The following is a 16,864-nucleotide window of genomic DNA, read 5'->3' on the forward strand; positions in this document are numbered from 1 at the left end:
CCAAAATCCTGTTCCCTTTTGTTGCAACGCTAATCTCATTGCCCCAGTCTATGTCTGGATAATTAAAATCCCCCATTATGCAAACATGACCCAGTTTTGATGCCTTCACCATTTGCAAAAGTATTTTATCTTCCTCAATCTCACAGATATTTGGTTGTTTATAGCATATTCCCACAAACATTTTCTTTATACTTTTACCTCCACTGCTAATTTCTATCCACAAAGTCTCTACATTTTCATCATTCCCTTCATAGACATCATCCCTTATAATAGGTTTTAGATCCGGTTTAACATATAAACATACTCCACCTCCCCTTCTATTTTTTCGATCCTTCCGAAAAAGAGAATAACCCTCTAAATTAACTGTCCAGTCATGAGTTTCATCCCACCATGTTTCAGTAATGCCTATGATATCATACTGCTCCCTTGAAGCTATTAATTCAAGCTCCCACATTTTATCTGTCAGGCTTCTTGCATTAGCAAGCATGCATTTCATTTTTTTTCAGCCTGTACTATTATCTTATCTGCTCCTTCCTTTCTGCGCCCACTTTGTTTAGTCTTTAGAAGTCTTCTAGTATAATCTGTATTTACTATGGGTGTCTCACTGCTTGACAAACTTACACTTGCCCCCATTCTACCTCCATACCACCTTGTATCCTCCTCTATTCCATTTAGTTCATTATCTGTTTCATTCCCCTCCCCAATACATCCTAGTTTAAAATCTCCTCCAACCTTTTTAGCATTCCCCCCCCTAGCACAGAAGATCCCTCTTCATTGAGGTGCAATTTGTTCCTAGAATATAGATGGCACATCTCAGAAAAGGAGTCCCAGTGCTCTAAAAACCCAAACCCCTCCTTCCTGCACCACTTTTTTAGCCATGCATGAACCTCCCTGTAGTAAGTACAAAAATATTTATTTACAAATACTGTACAATGTAGAAACATTCTACGTGTACAGCAATTCAAAACATCAACAGGTGTATGGTTTACTGCTAGTGAAAACATTTATGTACAGAAAGTAAAAACATTTACAGTCAGTCAGTATGATAATAAAAAATGCACAAATGCGCACCAGGGATTAGTGGAAGGTAATTTATTAAAAATACACAAAAACTGAGGGGATCCAACCCCACCTCAGAACAGCTGTGCAGCTGAACGGCTAAGTACTACCAAGGAAAACACCTAATGGTGACTAAATCCTAAGCTGCACAGTATACAAATACAGTAAAATTTATATAAAAAACATGAAAGAAAAAAACAAACATGAAAACAACCTATCAACAGATTTGTATAGAAACCGCCATAGGGTTGGGCACTGGCAAGGGGAAACGGACACTCACACTGAGACAGTCAGCAGACTCGCGGTGGCTGCACAGGATCCGGATCTCAGCACCGCGGAGATGGAAAAAACCGCTGCTGTCTCCTGCAGGCTCCGTCTCAGCTTACCAGCATATACGCGCAGGATGACCTGTCGTGACCTCTACGCGTTTCGTACCAAGTACCGAGTCTGCTGACTGTCTCAGTGTGAGTGTCCGTTTCCCCTTGCCAGGTTGTTTTCATGTTTGTTTTTTTCTTTCATGTTTTTTATATACATTTTACTGTATTTGTATACTGTGCAGCTTAGGGTTTAGTCACCATTAGGTGTTTTCCTTGGTAGTACTTAGCCGTTCAGCTGCACAGCTGTTCTGAGGTGGGGTTGGATCCCCTCAGTTTTTGTGTATTTTTAATAAATTACCTTCCACTAATCCCTGGTGCGCATTTGTGCATTTTTTATTATCTTGTTTTTCAGGGTGCCTTCCCCCCTTTCTAAGGGGGGTTCACCTATATTTGAGAGTTTCTGGGGAGACGCTTTATGTACATGCTGCAAAGGGATCATCCACACCATCACACAGCACGAGCGCTGAATATCCTGTTTTTTTTACAGTCAGTCAGTATGGTTTACAGTCACATGTTATAAAACCAAATTCTTTATTCATAAAAAATACAAAACGCAACATCTCGTTTATTAAAGAACGGCCAAGTCAAAACATACAGAATATAGTGGGATGGTGTGCACAACAGTCAGTCAAGCCTGCACCAGTACAGTCCTCGAGGGCAGCAAAAAGGCCCAGTTTTCTGGGTAACCTTTGAAAACCGTGCCTGTTTGCGGCCCTCGGGGACTGGAATTGTGCAGGTCCTGTGTGTGTGTACAGCAAGTTAAAACATTTCTGTATAAATACAAGTTAAAACACACAACAACATCTCCTTTATTTAAGTACAGGAGGTCAAAACATGTACAGTACAGTTCAGCACAACAGTATGGTCTTACAGTACCCGTGATTAAACCAGAAAGTCCACCAGATTGTCCTCCCATGGCCGATTCCTTGAATGGCGCAAAACGCCATTAATGCAGTCTCGACCGCCTTTCATTACAGGATCTGTAATTGTATAAAAGCGCCACAATTTCTCCAGAATGGCCTTTCTTAAATTGGCAGGAAGCACCTTTTTTATGCGATTTCCTTCGTAGTTCACTCTGAAGGCCCAGTCGCAGTACAACGAGTAGGGCACATGGTGCTTAAAAAGTAACAAGGCATACTTGTCTTGGCATGGTCTTGATGGGGTTGTTATGTCCTCCTCAACGGCATACATGTACACTTCATCTTCTGGTTGAGGGTGTGCGCTTGGTTATGGAAGGGTGTAGATGCTCCCATTCATCACATCCATGCCACCCTCCTGCTCCGGCATCGGGGAAACAGGGGCATAAACACAGAGCAAATAATTTATACCCACTATGTCAGCCTCTATCTTCTCCATCCGTCGATCCATCCTTTGATCCATATGTTGCATCCGTTGATCCATATTTAGCATGGTCTCCAGAAGCAGATCTATTTTTGCAAGCACAATAGAGTTCCCGGGGATATCCACACATCCCATTCAGCATCCGGTCTAATGAGCTGCTTCTGTGCATGGCGTGTGGACATCTGGGTGGATGGGTGCAATGGAGGATGAGATCGGGGTTCCATGGAGAGAAGCGGCAGCATCATCGAAGAAGGGTGGAGGAGGTGACCTGTGGATATCCGGTAGAGGAGAAGTGGCAGCGTCGTCGAAGACGGATGGAGAAAGTGACCTTTGGATTTCCGGGCGAGAAGCAGAGTCGTCTAAGAGCAAAGGAGAAAGTTACCCGTGGATTTCAGAGGCACCAGCGGCAGCGGCGTCGGATAGAACTGGCAAAGATGGCCTGTGGATTTCCGGGAGGGCGGCGACAGCGTCGAGGACAAGGGGTGGAGAAGACGGGCTGAAGATTTCCGTGACAGCGGCGGCAGAGTCGTCGAAGCGTATGTGAGAAAGTGGTCTGCGGGTTCGATGGGTTGTCTCTCATTCGTTTTGCGTCGAGAGTACATCACCGTATTTCTTCTTGACATAATAAGGCTGACGTCTATTAAAACCCTTAGCCTTTCAGGTCAACAGAAGGTTTTCTTTATTGGCCTTAGCCTGTCGCTTTTGCCTTGGCGTGGAAACGACAACCGCCTTTCGCTTTTTCTGCATGACAGGAATGGCAGAGGCGAGTGGGTTCCTTTCATCAGTAGAATCGGGGTTGATCCATGGAAGCAGATGGCACAATGCAGTATCTGTACAAGGACAAGTTCAGATAAAGATCATAGAGTGGTGAGCTATGCAAAGTGTGTAACCTTTTATGCATAGTGGCGAGGTACAGGTGTTGAAAGTGGGCGTACTCTACTGTGAGTCATTACTGTATAAATACACCATCCATTTTGTGGATTCACTGCACATTGAATACACATCGACTAAACATCGAATATACATTCTTGTGTTTGTATTTCTTTCTACTCGCAGCAATGCCTGTTAAAAAGATTTCCAAGGATCTCAGCATGCAAATTAATGAGATGTACACGAGCGGACACCGAATTGCTGCTATCCAACGCTGGTTAGCTACTTCTGGCCTCGTTGTGCCAGCAACCACCGTGAGCTATCATGCACACGGAAAAAAACAGAGAACGCAAAAAGGCACCAAGGATAACTAACGCGTAAGTATATTTATACAACTTAAAAAAAATTGTTATATAAAATAATGTACTGTAGATCTACAGTACTGTACAGTATCTAATATTTTTGTTATTTCTGTAGATTTATATTACAACAGTACAGTATATATATTTTGTATATTTATATTTATATTACAACAATATATATATTTTGTATACTGTATTTATTTTTATATTACAACAATATATATATTTTGTATACTGTATTTATATTTACATTACAACAATATATATATTTTCTATACTCTATTTATATTTATATTACAACAATATATATATATTTTGTATACTGTATTTATATTTATATTACAAGAGTATATATATTTTCTAAATTTATATTTATATTACAACAATATATATATTTTGTATACTGTATTTAGATTTATATTACAACAGTATATATATTTTCTATATTTATATTTATATTACAACAGTATACTGTATATATTTTTTATATTGCTGCATATTGATACTGTAGAACTGTTCTTGTGGCCTACTGCACTGTAACTCACCGAATTGTTTTTCTTTACATTGTAGGGAGACAACTCTTCTGATGGACAAAATAAGTGAGGAGAATGATGAGAAGAGTGCATTAAGGGTCAAATACACTCTGCAGGAAAATCACAATCTCACTGTATCATAGACCAGCATAAAGAAGATGAGACGCAGCATTGGATGAAAATATGGACGTGTGAGGTTAATACTGGACAGTACAGGAGGTAAAAGTGTTGTTTAGGAAACTGTACTGTACCGCTAAAATTATTTATTCCTTGTCATTACAGAGCGTAACCCATGATAAGGGATATAAACAAAATAAAAAGAGTGGTCCAGGCCCAGGCATGGATCGACAGTGGAGAAACTTTCCAGCATTGCATCTTCACTGACGAGTCTACTGTGTCGCCGGAGAGATTTGCAACCTTTGCATTCCACAAAAAAGGTCACATATCTATGAAGCCGCGGGCAAAACACCCCGTGAAGCTGCATGTGTGGGGTGCCATCTCTAGGCGTGGACCAGGATGCAGTGTCATCTTTGAAGGTAAAATATATCAAATATAATGTAGCCTTATGCAATGTACTGTACTAGTGTAGCCTTACTGTATGCACTGTACTGTACTATTGTGCAGTTTTTTGAGCACGTTTCTTTTCTTGTTATAGGAATCATGAATAAAGCTTTCTTCCAAGACAAAATTGTCCCTGAGATCACACGCAAGTTTCCGGATGGTCACCGTTTCTACCAGAACAACGATCTGAAGCACACCGCGTCAACAGCGCATATCCTTGAGCGAGGTATCAACTGGGTGAAGACGTCAGCGGAGTAAGTGTGTCTCATTTTTTTTACCACTGTTTTTACTGTGTACTGCATCTCTTAAACTAATTGTCCTTTTTTTCCAATGACAGATCGCCAGACTTCAATCCGATCGAAATTGTCTGGCATCAGCTGAAGGACCATATCCGGAAAGTGGTGAAACCCTCCAAAAAGGACGAGTTGGCGAAAGGCATAATGAGTTTTTGGAATGATGTACTCACCGTGGAACGCTGCAATAAATATATAGACCATTTTGCGACTGTGTTGCCCATTGTGATCGTGCGTAATGGGCAAGCATCAGGAAAGTAGTACTGTACTCTAGTATTGTAAGTACAGTATGATACAGGTAAGTATGGCACAGATTTTGTCTTTCCTAATAGTCAGAGTATACTGTAGTTACAGTTTTTTCTTTATAGAGAGAGCAGCACTAGCCATCTGGTTACATACAAACTTTTTTATATTTGTATTTTTGGTTCCTGATAAAATAAAATAAATATTTATTTACATTCCTGCTAATCATAATCATTGACAACACCCCCTCCCCCCCACACACACACACCTACAGTACACCAATGAATAAGAATGAATGTCAAAACAACATGAATCAGTTAATGGGTTTTTTAACTCTCAATTCTCACAATGCTGTGCAAATCAGATTTACATTTCAAATTCGAGAAGGGATTTTCCAAAGCGTTAACGTAAACAAAGCCTCAAAGGGTTGGGGGGTTGGGTGAGTCATGCGTTAGCTTCCATCTCAAAGAGGATTACATGCAGGTGCAGTGAGGTGATTGACGCTCGGCTAGGGACGGATTAAAAACACAATGACTAGCTTCAGAAAAGTAATGACTCTGTGGGGGGGGGGGGAGTTGGGTGAGTCATGCGCAGTAAGCAGCTAGCTCCCATCTCAAAGAGGATTACATGCAGACACAGTGAGGCTTTGTTGCTCGGCTATGGACGGATTAACAACACGTCAAGATTCAGAAAATTAACAACTCTGTGGAGAGGGGGGGTTGGGTGAGTCATGCGCAGTAAGCAGCTAGCTCCCATCTCAAAAAGGATTACACGCAGGCGCAGTGAGGCTTTGTAGCTCGGCTATGGACGGATTAACAATGTTAGCTTGAAACGTAACTATTTTCACTGTCTCCCCCTGATATCTGCAATACATGTGGGGTTTTTATTATACATAATTTAGTGCTGTGGACACTTGTATTATGATAAGTTTCCCTTTTTGGGATTTATTTCAAATTCCCTTGTCCAACGTGCACCTTATCATTCAATAAACAGGATAACATCTATTTCTATGGCCCAATTGTGTATAAACCTCACTAAAAATGAAATTAGGTTTCACTGCTTTCAGAACTGACATACTAAGGGTGAGTAAAATTCCGACCAGCGTGACAGTCTAGCTTTCTTTAGTTACAGTATGTCACATTTATTTTTGTTGTAAAACTCAACTTCACTTTTCTAAGGAATTCATTACAATTTTCTAAAAAATAAATAAAAGAAAATAATTAGTGCAGACTCCAGTAATAAAGGATTCTGCAAAGAAGGGATGCGATAAATGACATAGATACCAAGACAGAAATCCTAAACGTGAAAAATTACAGCGGATTAACAATACAATGTCAAGATTCAGAAAATTAACGACTCTGTGGAGAGGGGGGGTGGGTGAGTCATGCTCAGTAAGCAGCTAGCTCCCATCTCAAAAAGGATTACATGCAGGCGCAGTGAGGCTTTGTAGCTCGGCTATGGACGGATTAACAACACAATTTCAAGATTCAGAAAATTAACGACTCCGTGGAATTTCAAATCCTTGAGCTAGCCTTGTGTGTGTTCGTGGGGGAGGGGGCTACAGGGTACAGCTGCATGAAGTTCAAAGATAATGACATACTTTAATTTCAAAAGGCAGTTCATCATAATAATACACCCCCAAATACAGTACGTAAAAAGCACACAAATCAACCATGTGCAGTCAAACGCACAGGGTCGCAGTCAAAAGCTACAGCACAGATTGAATAGCGTAATACAGTAAGATGGTTTTTGCAGGCTTGTGGAGAAAAAAAAAAAAAAAATTAGAATTAAAAAAAAAAAATTTTTTATTTTTTTTTGGTCACTCACTCAAGCAAGCAAGCAGTGGTGGGCGAAGTAACAGGCACATGCGTACTTTAAATATGCAAATTTACAATTACTGCGTGCGCACACACAGACTGTGTACTGACGTAGGTTGAACCGCGAAGGTATTAGACTTCCAAGACAACAGCTCGCAAACGCCCCCTGAGTTTTTACACGGCATTGCAGTATTGCAGACAGTGAGAATAAAATGCTAATATCACGAGCGCTAAAATAACGCAATTCACTCCGGTCGAAAAAAACAAAAAATGCACCTAACCGGGATAATCTGAGAGCCGCGGATCTAGCCGACTTTGACTCAGGTCGGCCGCCACTGTATCAGCACAAACACCTCATACCAACTGTCAAGCACGGTGGTGGAGGGGTGATGATTTTGGCTTGTTTTGCAGCCACAGGACCTGGGAACCTTGCAGTCATTGAGTCGACCATGAACTTGTAATATGTCATGTGTTAGTGTACATCTGAGGTTGTATTTACCTAATTTTAAGACCTGCTAAGGATTGTTATTATGTCCTGATATGTAAAACAATGGAATTCAAAGAGGGTGTACTTTCTTTTTCACATGACTGTGTGTGTATATATATATATATGATCTCACCACCAAACTCATGCTCACAGATTCACTAGGTTTTTCTAATCATTTGTTGATTTCAATAACTGCAAATTGCAGTAATTATAGAGAATGATATATTTTATTAGAGTTCCAATTGCTATGTAGATCAATTGTAATGTTACGAGTATGATGGTACAATAGGGCTTGACTTAGGTGGCATTATGAGCAGCTCCATCTTGACATTTTGAGTTTGAGGTGTCTAGCTTCCATCAAAGATGACATTGGCGTAAAACAGTTGGGACTGTGCTGCAGATGTAAGGTTTGGTGAAGAGAAATGAATGTGTCCTTAATACCACGAGTCCAGACAAATAAGAGAGATACTGCACTCCTCAAAATATGAACAAAAATAATACAGTTACCGGTGATCCAGTGTTTGTACGAAAGCCTGTAATCAGTCCTGGGTAGATGATAAGGAACACAGGGCACAACGGATTTAGAATATCCAAACTCATGTGTTGGCTCAATACATGAGTTTGGATATTCTAAATCCGTTGTGCCCTGTGTTCCTTCTTAATACCACGAGAGCAGAGAGTTTGAACAAGGAGTTGGTGGTAAACAGTATCAAAGGCTGCAAACAGGTCGAGTAGAATGAAAGGGAGTAATGTCCTTTGGATTTAGCAATGCGGAGGTTGTTAGCGACACTTGTGAGAGCTGCTTCAGTAGAATGAGCAGTGAAAAAACCTCTTTGGAATGGATCAAGGAGATCATAGAAGCTGAGGAAAGAAAGCATCTGAGTAGATAAAAGACATTCTAGAAATGTAGATGTAAAGTATAGGAAAGATACAGGGTCATAGCTGAGTTAGTGAGGTGAAGTGGGTTGTTGTTCAGAATAGAGCTCAAAACAGCATATTTAAAATTGGAAGGAAAGACACCAGATTAGAGAGTTGAGTCAAACATGTGTAAATGTGCAGGCATTAGAGTGGGGGCAAGAGGTTGGAGGAGATGGGAAGGAATGAGATCAAGCTCACATTTAGTAGATGGAGTAGAGAAGAGTACCCGAGACACTTCCTCTCCTTTTATCATGGAGAAAGCATTTACAGTAGAGAATTGGTGTAGAAGAATAAACTGAGGGGATTTGTCATCGTGTAGAGTCGACCTTGTCTTTGAAGCAGTCAGCAAATGTTTGACAAGAGATGAACGGGGAGAGACAGCTAGTAGAACATTTGATAAGAGATTTAAAAACATAGAAAAGGTGTAGTGTGTCACACCTGTGAGTATTGCTAAGTGGGGCACAATAACTTTCTTTGGCTACAAATAGAGTTATTTCAGGACAGGAGTTGCTTGTAGCAGGAAATAGATTTCCTAAACCTTTCCCCTTCTATACTCCAACTGTATTTGTTCTTGTCCTCACTTACCTCCTATCTCTGATACCAATCATAACTTTCATAACCTTGTATCTATTAGCTGTCTCTCACCATTCTTGTCTGTTTTTTTCATGTGCCCTCTGTACTGCTCATTGCCTCTCTAACAAGGTTCTAACAGTGCATGAACTCTTCTCGCTCCAGAAATCTCCTTGCACGGATTGGAACCTGGCTCTCTGCTACAGAGGGTACACTCTCCTGCAATTAATTTAAACTACAGCAGTAACATGTTATCATGTGATAGTGAGACTAGAAATAGCTACTACATCTGCAACTTTTCAACTATCTGTTGGAATCATAAAAGGTATCACACGTACCTTCGCCATTTCCCTCCTTTATTATCTTACTACATACTGTGCAAAATTCACCAAATGGAAATGTATTGATCAGGTAAATGAATGGTTATCAATCAATAAGAAACTTACAAAAATGATCAATGTTAGTCATATAGTCAAATGAATGCGTCAAACACCATTTATGCCATGAAAGGTTAGAAAAAGCATTTTAATCAGTGACATTTTATTTTGGAGACCAAGGACATCCATCACTCAAAATGTTTCTTCAAGTGTTCAGATAAAGAGATGCGGGCTCATCACTTCATACCGTATGGTTTGTCTATGGAGTGATTTACCACAGCTGTACATTTTGTTGTGTCCTTTTACATATTTTTGCAGTGTGATTATTACTCTATCAATGTTTTACATTGTATTTAAAATGAATATATTGGTCAATGTATCAACGTTTAATTTAAATTTTAATCAACTGCTTATTTGTAAAGCATTCTGTATACATGATCAATCAACATATGATGTGACCCAGCAGCAGTCCTTTATATGTCTGGTACAGGCACTACAATGTAAGTACATATCTCACCAATTCTACATGTATATTGCATGTTGTGAACATACTTCACTATTGGGCTTTTTCTCTTTTTCTCTTATCTTCCCTTTCAACGAGGAGTGCTGAATATTTTGAACATTATATTATGTGACCCAGCAGTCCTATTGAACATCACACCCACTTTGCCATCTTAAAAAGGGCACCCTAAGGTATGTATGTATGTCTTTATTTGTATAGCGCCATAAAATGTACATAGCGCTTCACAGTAGTAATACATGTCATATAAATAGCAAATATAAATAACACATCATGGGAATAAGTGCTTCAGACATACTGTAAAAGTAACATTAAGGAAGGAGTCCCTGCTCTGAGGAGCTTACAATCTAATTGGTAGGTAGGGAGAACGTACAGAGACAGTAGGAGGGAATACTAGTAAGTGCGTCTGCAGGAGGCCAAGCTTTGTGTCATGTGTCCATGATTATCCAGTGCTACTCATATGCTTCTTTAAGCAGATGTGTCTTAAGGTGGGTCTTAAAGGTGGATAGCGAGGGGGCTAGTCGGGTATTGAGGGGAAGAGCATTCCAGAGGTGTGGGGCAGAAAGTGAGAAAGGTTTAAGGCGGGAGAGAGCTTTAGATACAAAGGGGGTAGAAAGAAGACATCCTTGAGAAGAACGCAAGAGTCGTGATGGTGCATAGCGAGAAATTAGGGCTGAGATGTAATGAGGGGCAGAAGAATGTAAAGCTTTAAAAGTGAGCAGTAGAATTGAGTGTGAGATGCGGGATTTGATCGGAAGCCAGGAGAGTGATTTCAGCAGGGGAGACGCTGAGACAGATTTAGGAAAGAGTAGAGTGATTCTGGCAGCAGTGTTTAGGATAGATTGTAGGGGAGACAGGTGAGAGGTAGGAAGGCCGGACAGCAGGAGGTTGCAGTAATCGAGACGTGAGAGAATGAGGGCCTGAGTCAGAGTTTTAGCAGTTGAGTAACAGAGGAAAGGGCGTATCTTTGTGATATTGCGGAGGAAAAAGCGACAAGTTTTAGAAACGTTTTGAATATGAGAGGAGAATGAGAGAGAGGAATGAAATTAGGTACATGAAATTAGTTTGAAATACAGTATGCACCCCTCTTCATAGGGATAGATGTTGCACAAACCTGCACTGAATGGGTTAACATTCACTAAAAGGCAGAGTGCAACCTGCACTGTGTTTTATCTTCAGTATCCGGACAAATGTAAAATGTAAGTGATTTTTTCAACTTATACACACTATTGAGCAAGCGTTTTATTCTACATAATCACCTTGAAATCCATTTTCAAATATTGGTTTGTCTCATCATTTTGCTTTGGCATAATTACCCTGTCAGGCTACAATATATAGAGATGCTAGATGGACAGTTGTTTTTTTTGTATTTCATGCCAACTTCCTCATATCTAGCTATAGAACTAGCAAGGCATCTTTACAATGATTTTGTTGTGTGATATGCAGTTGAAAGGAGTTAATGGTTTATCATTAGAACCTGAACACAAATGAGCAGGCTGCCACAGAGCACAAATAAAAGTAAGTCAAGGATTGATGAAGAATCTAAAAGTAATGTGATCGGTAGTGAATTTCCAGCATGCCACAATTTAGTATGTGAGGTATAGGATTGTTACAATTCATGCCCACAATTTTAACATCTATTATAGGCTAAAGCTGTAAAATTCTGGGCATTATTGAAATCCCTGCACTCTGAATGGTAACAATTTCAGGCATTATTCATTCACTAATTCCTGGGATTTTTGGCAATTTGCCAATTCAGCTTTCAGAGCTGCAGGGAGCGTGTGCTGAGAATTTGAAATTAAAACCTGTCAAATTTAAAACTTTTACCAGTCCCCTCCTCTCCTCACACACAGCATAGCAACATATGCAGACTCTCTCTCACCTCTCTCTTCCCCTCCCCCCTCACATCTCTCTCTTCCCCCAGAAAAGGAAAAACTGAATCAAAGCTCAAGGAACAAAACATGTGGCTACACTGAGCCAATATATGAAGATAAAAAGTGGGGCACTGAAGGTTTGGATAATGGATGTAATCACTGCTGAAGAGAAATGTATGTTTAGGTGAAGGAGATAAGGGGTGGTGAATGGTTGATATGGACAAGCCCTGTTAACCCCATGAAGGACAGATGCACCACCTCAACGGGATAACTGCAGCTTGATGTAACCCCTGATTCTGTGGCTCCGGTGTGGAGCAACACTTCTACTCACGATTAATCACAGTTTTAACTTTTCAGCCAAAATGTAGCTTTTGATGAAACCCAAAATGAAAGGTTAATCCGTGTTTTCCATATGGCGTCTCTCCAATCCTGGAGTGCAGAGCGAAAAAGGTAGTGGACCCGGGAAACTGCCGCCCCTGTAAGTAAACACAGAACTCCCCAGCATAGAAAAAATAAAAATGTTTATTTAAATGTACCGGGTATTCCACCCCACCCAATCGCAGATATAGTGTGGGTGCGGAGAACATACAGTGTTACCAGGTGTGGTGCTTTACCTTCTTGGCTCACAGGAGGGCTGTGCTTCCGCCACGGGGAACCTGAGGCAATTATATTAGGAGTAACCTTGTACTCGGTGCAGCGCCTCCACCTGCGATGGTTCCTAGCAGAGCAGGAATGGTTCCTCGCAGGACACATACAATAACCACATACACTGTATGTATAATAACCAAATACCTTTACTGGTGAGCATATGAACCAATAACCATCAATAGAATAACAGGTGTCCCTCTCTAGAAGAGACATTAACTAATGCGTCTCACCGGGCGCTTCCACCAACACCGGGTGATCCCACCCCGTGTCCAGTAATCCCCACACAATGTCCAGCACTCTATAGAGAGCGGTTATGTGTGACTGTGCAGGAAACTACTAGGCATGTTGGTGCACGTGTAGATCAGAGTTACCTGCCGAGCACTCCAGTACTCGGGCGTGCAACGGACTTCACAAAGGATCTGCCGCTTGGTGCTCTCCGTCTGATCCTGTGGTTCGATGTCCAGGGTCCGCCAGGGGCAATCCCACCCTGGAGATAGTCTCTGTCTCTGGGCACAGACTTGAGCCCAAGTCTTCTCTCGGGAAGCGCAGCGTCCGCTGTGTCCCTATCTAACACTAGAGCTACTGTGACAGGATCCCTAACCTAGGGCCTGTCCCTGTAGCCCCACAAACTGGGGAGTGAGGACCTCTCTGGGACCTAAGGGGTTAATAGCCTGCTCCGCTCCCCTAACTCTTCCCAGTCCTGACTCAAACTAATACTCCCAGTGCCTGCAGCAACGCACTGCAACCTGCTGGGTGTGTACAGCAAACGTGCTGCACAAACCCTGTGCCTTCTTGTCAGGCCTCACAGCACTGCCTGCAGTGACCCTGACAAGACAGCACTCACACACTCATTAAGGGCAGGGTCCCTATCTTGGGCCGTCCCTTAGCAATTACCCACTAGCCTGGTGGGGAGTTGGGGCCTACCTGGGATGTGGGGAACCTTACACGCTGCAGGAGCTTCACTCGCTCCCTGCACCCTTCCTTCCCCTTCTGCTCCCCAGCTCCTACTAACTAGCATGGGCTCAGCGCGCGAAATGTATCCACTTGCCTGCAGAGAAATCCTAAGCCCTATTGGCTCCGTGGCATCACGTGGGGCATACAGAGACTCATGGGACTCGTAGTCCCTGCTCAGAGCCTCCCCTGGTAGGCTAGGGTTTCACGGGCTCTCTTTGCTCTGTCCTGCGCATGCGCAATCTCTCTGGGGCTCTCCTGGCGCCTCACTATGCATGCGCGAGCTGTTGCGCAATGGTGGCGCTCTGTACCCCGAGCCGCCGGGACCTCGGCAACCGGCCGCATCAGGGAACAGCTCGCGACTCCCCGCTCCGGCCCCCACCCTTGGAAGCACCCGTCGGGCTCGGCGCTGGCTCCGGCGGCACCCGCGACCGCACTGCTCCAAAGGACGGGGGTCTCAAGGAGCTGCTGGAGACCAGGGCTACATAAACTACATAAAAAATGGTATAAAAATAGATACAAACAAAACAAGTGTTCTCCTCCCACACGTTTCACGCCCCCACTGGTGCTTTCTCAAGGAGTAGTTTAAATACTTACAGGGGCGGCAGTTTCAGTTACCAGAATCAGTTTCACAGATTCAGTACCTTTTTCTCTCTCTTCCCCCCTCCCTGACCTCTCTCTCTTCCACTCCTCCCTCACCTCCCTCTCTTCCCTCCCTCCATCATATCTCACTCTTCCCCCACCTCTCTCTCTTCCTTCCCCACCTATCTCTTCCCCCTCACCACTCTCTCTTCTCCCACCATATCTCTCTCTTCTCCACACCTCTCTCTCCCCCACCTCCCTCTCCTTCCACCTCTCTCTCCCCCCCCTCACCTCTCTCTCCCTATCCCCCTCACCTCTCTCTTCCCCCTCATCTCTCTCTTCTCCCCCATCACCTCCCTCCCCTCCCCTCACCACACTCCCCCCTCACCTCTCTCTCTTCTCCCCCTTCACCTCTCTATTGATGAAAAAAGCCTACATTTAATTTATAATAGTAATAATCCCCTCAGAACAGGGCATTACTTTTCAATAATGCCCTGGCTGGGTTAAAGTCCCTCAGCTTCGCTTCGGACCTTCAACTCTTCCATCCAGGGCATTATTGGCCAGTAATGCCCTGTTCTTCAGGGATTACATAAAATTACTTACATTTGGGATTTTCCTGTGAATGCATAAGTGAACTGTTAGATAATGCAATCAGCAGTAGTCACAGATGGAAAGAGATTAAATAGCATCCTTGATTTCTTGATTTACTGAGGCACTGAGAATAAACCAATAGGTGGAAAGTAAGACACTCACTGGGCGATTCCTGGAAGCAGCAAATGAAAATATCAACTACACTATCAAATACTTAACATTTTTGAGTGAGATGAAAAATGGTTGCTATTGATTATATGTTACAATTGAGCAATCATTTAAGATTCTGGAATAGTTATCATTGATTACATACATAATGTGATGCAGTGCACTCGTAAATGTAAACTGCATTAAATAAATCTGGTTCAATAATATTTATCTTCTGCACTGCATTCAGTTTTGTCACTGTACTTGTTGACACAAATTATTGATAAACATGCATGTTTTCACATTTTTACTAAATTAATTGAATGACACAGGAAGAATCGCAAATGTTCTACTGTTTTTCTAGCAACATTGTTTATCTATGAAACATTTGAGGGCGGTAAGATAGTAAAAATGTTTTACTAGAGCCCGAAATGCTAGATAAATCCCTTCTAATAACGTATGGAGAAACACCTGTGCAAAAAAAAGAACCCACGTGGGATATATTCTAATAGGATATGCAAAGTACAGCGGTGAGAAAAGTTTGCGAACCCCTTAAGATTTGCATATGTTTCAAACCTAAAATGTTATGAGATCTTAATCTAAGTCCAAATAATAGATAAAGATAACCCGATCAAAGAAATGACACAATAACATGATACTTTTTCAACATCTATCTACAAATGTTTCAACATTCAATATCCATGTGTGAGTAAGTAGTGTGTACCTGATTGCACCCCCTTGAGCAGTAATGACTTTAACAAAGCATTTCCTGTAACTGCTGGTCAGTCTCTCACATCGGATTTTAAGAATTATGTCCCATTCCTCCTTACAGAACTGCTTCAACTCATGACTCTTTCGGTTCAACTTCAGCATCTGATACAATGCAGAATAATTGGTTATGTTAATGATGGCAAGCCGTCCAGGTCCTGAGGCAACAAATTAGCCCCAAACACCCACATTCCCACCACCATGCTTGACCATTGGGATGAGGTTCTTCTTTTCGAACGCAGTGTTTGGCTTTCACCACACATAATATTTCTCATTGAGGCCAGAAAAAGTTCTATTTTGAACATTATTCTAGAAGTCGTGTAGATCATCTGTGTGATCTTTGACGAACTTCTGATGGACAGTAATGTTCTTTTTAGAGCAGTGGTTTCGTCCAGGCTATCCTTCAATGAACACCATTATTGTTCAGTTTTTTCTGGTAGTTGAGTCATGAACACTCATATTAGCCAAGGCGAGAGTGGCCTGTAGTTCCTTGGATGTTACTCTTGGGTTCTTTGTGACTTCCTGGATTCTTTGAGAATTTTTGTTAAGACAACCACTCCTGTGTAGAGTGACACTGGTCTTGAACTTTCTCCATTTGAAAACTGTCTGACAGTGGATAGATGGAGCTCCAAATCCTTAGAAATGGTTTTTGAAGCATTTTTAGATGGATGAGCATCAATAACTGCTTTTCTGAGGTCCTCAGAGATTTCTTTTGGATTGTGAAATTACGTGTTTCCACACAACTGTGTTGTGAAGTCCAAACTCACAAACTTTCTGATCATTATATAGGCCTCTCAAAATCACCCATTAAGATCTTTCTAATTATTTAAACACCTGACTCTAATTATTCCATTTAATTTAGCTGATAAAACAAAGGTTTCACTTACTTTTGCACATACCCTGACTCTTAATTACTCATTAGTTGACTAATTCATTCATCATTTTGTTTCAAAAGACATTGAATTGTTTAATATA

The sequence above is a fragment of the Ascaphus truei genome, chromosome 1 (genome assembly GCF_040206685.1).
Source record: "Ascaphus truei isolate aAscTru1 chromosome 1, aAscTru1.hap1, whole genome shotgun sequence".
Taxonomy (NCBI): Eukaryota; Metazoa; Chordata; class Amphibia; order Anura; family Ascaphidae; genus Ascaphus; species Ascaphus truei.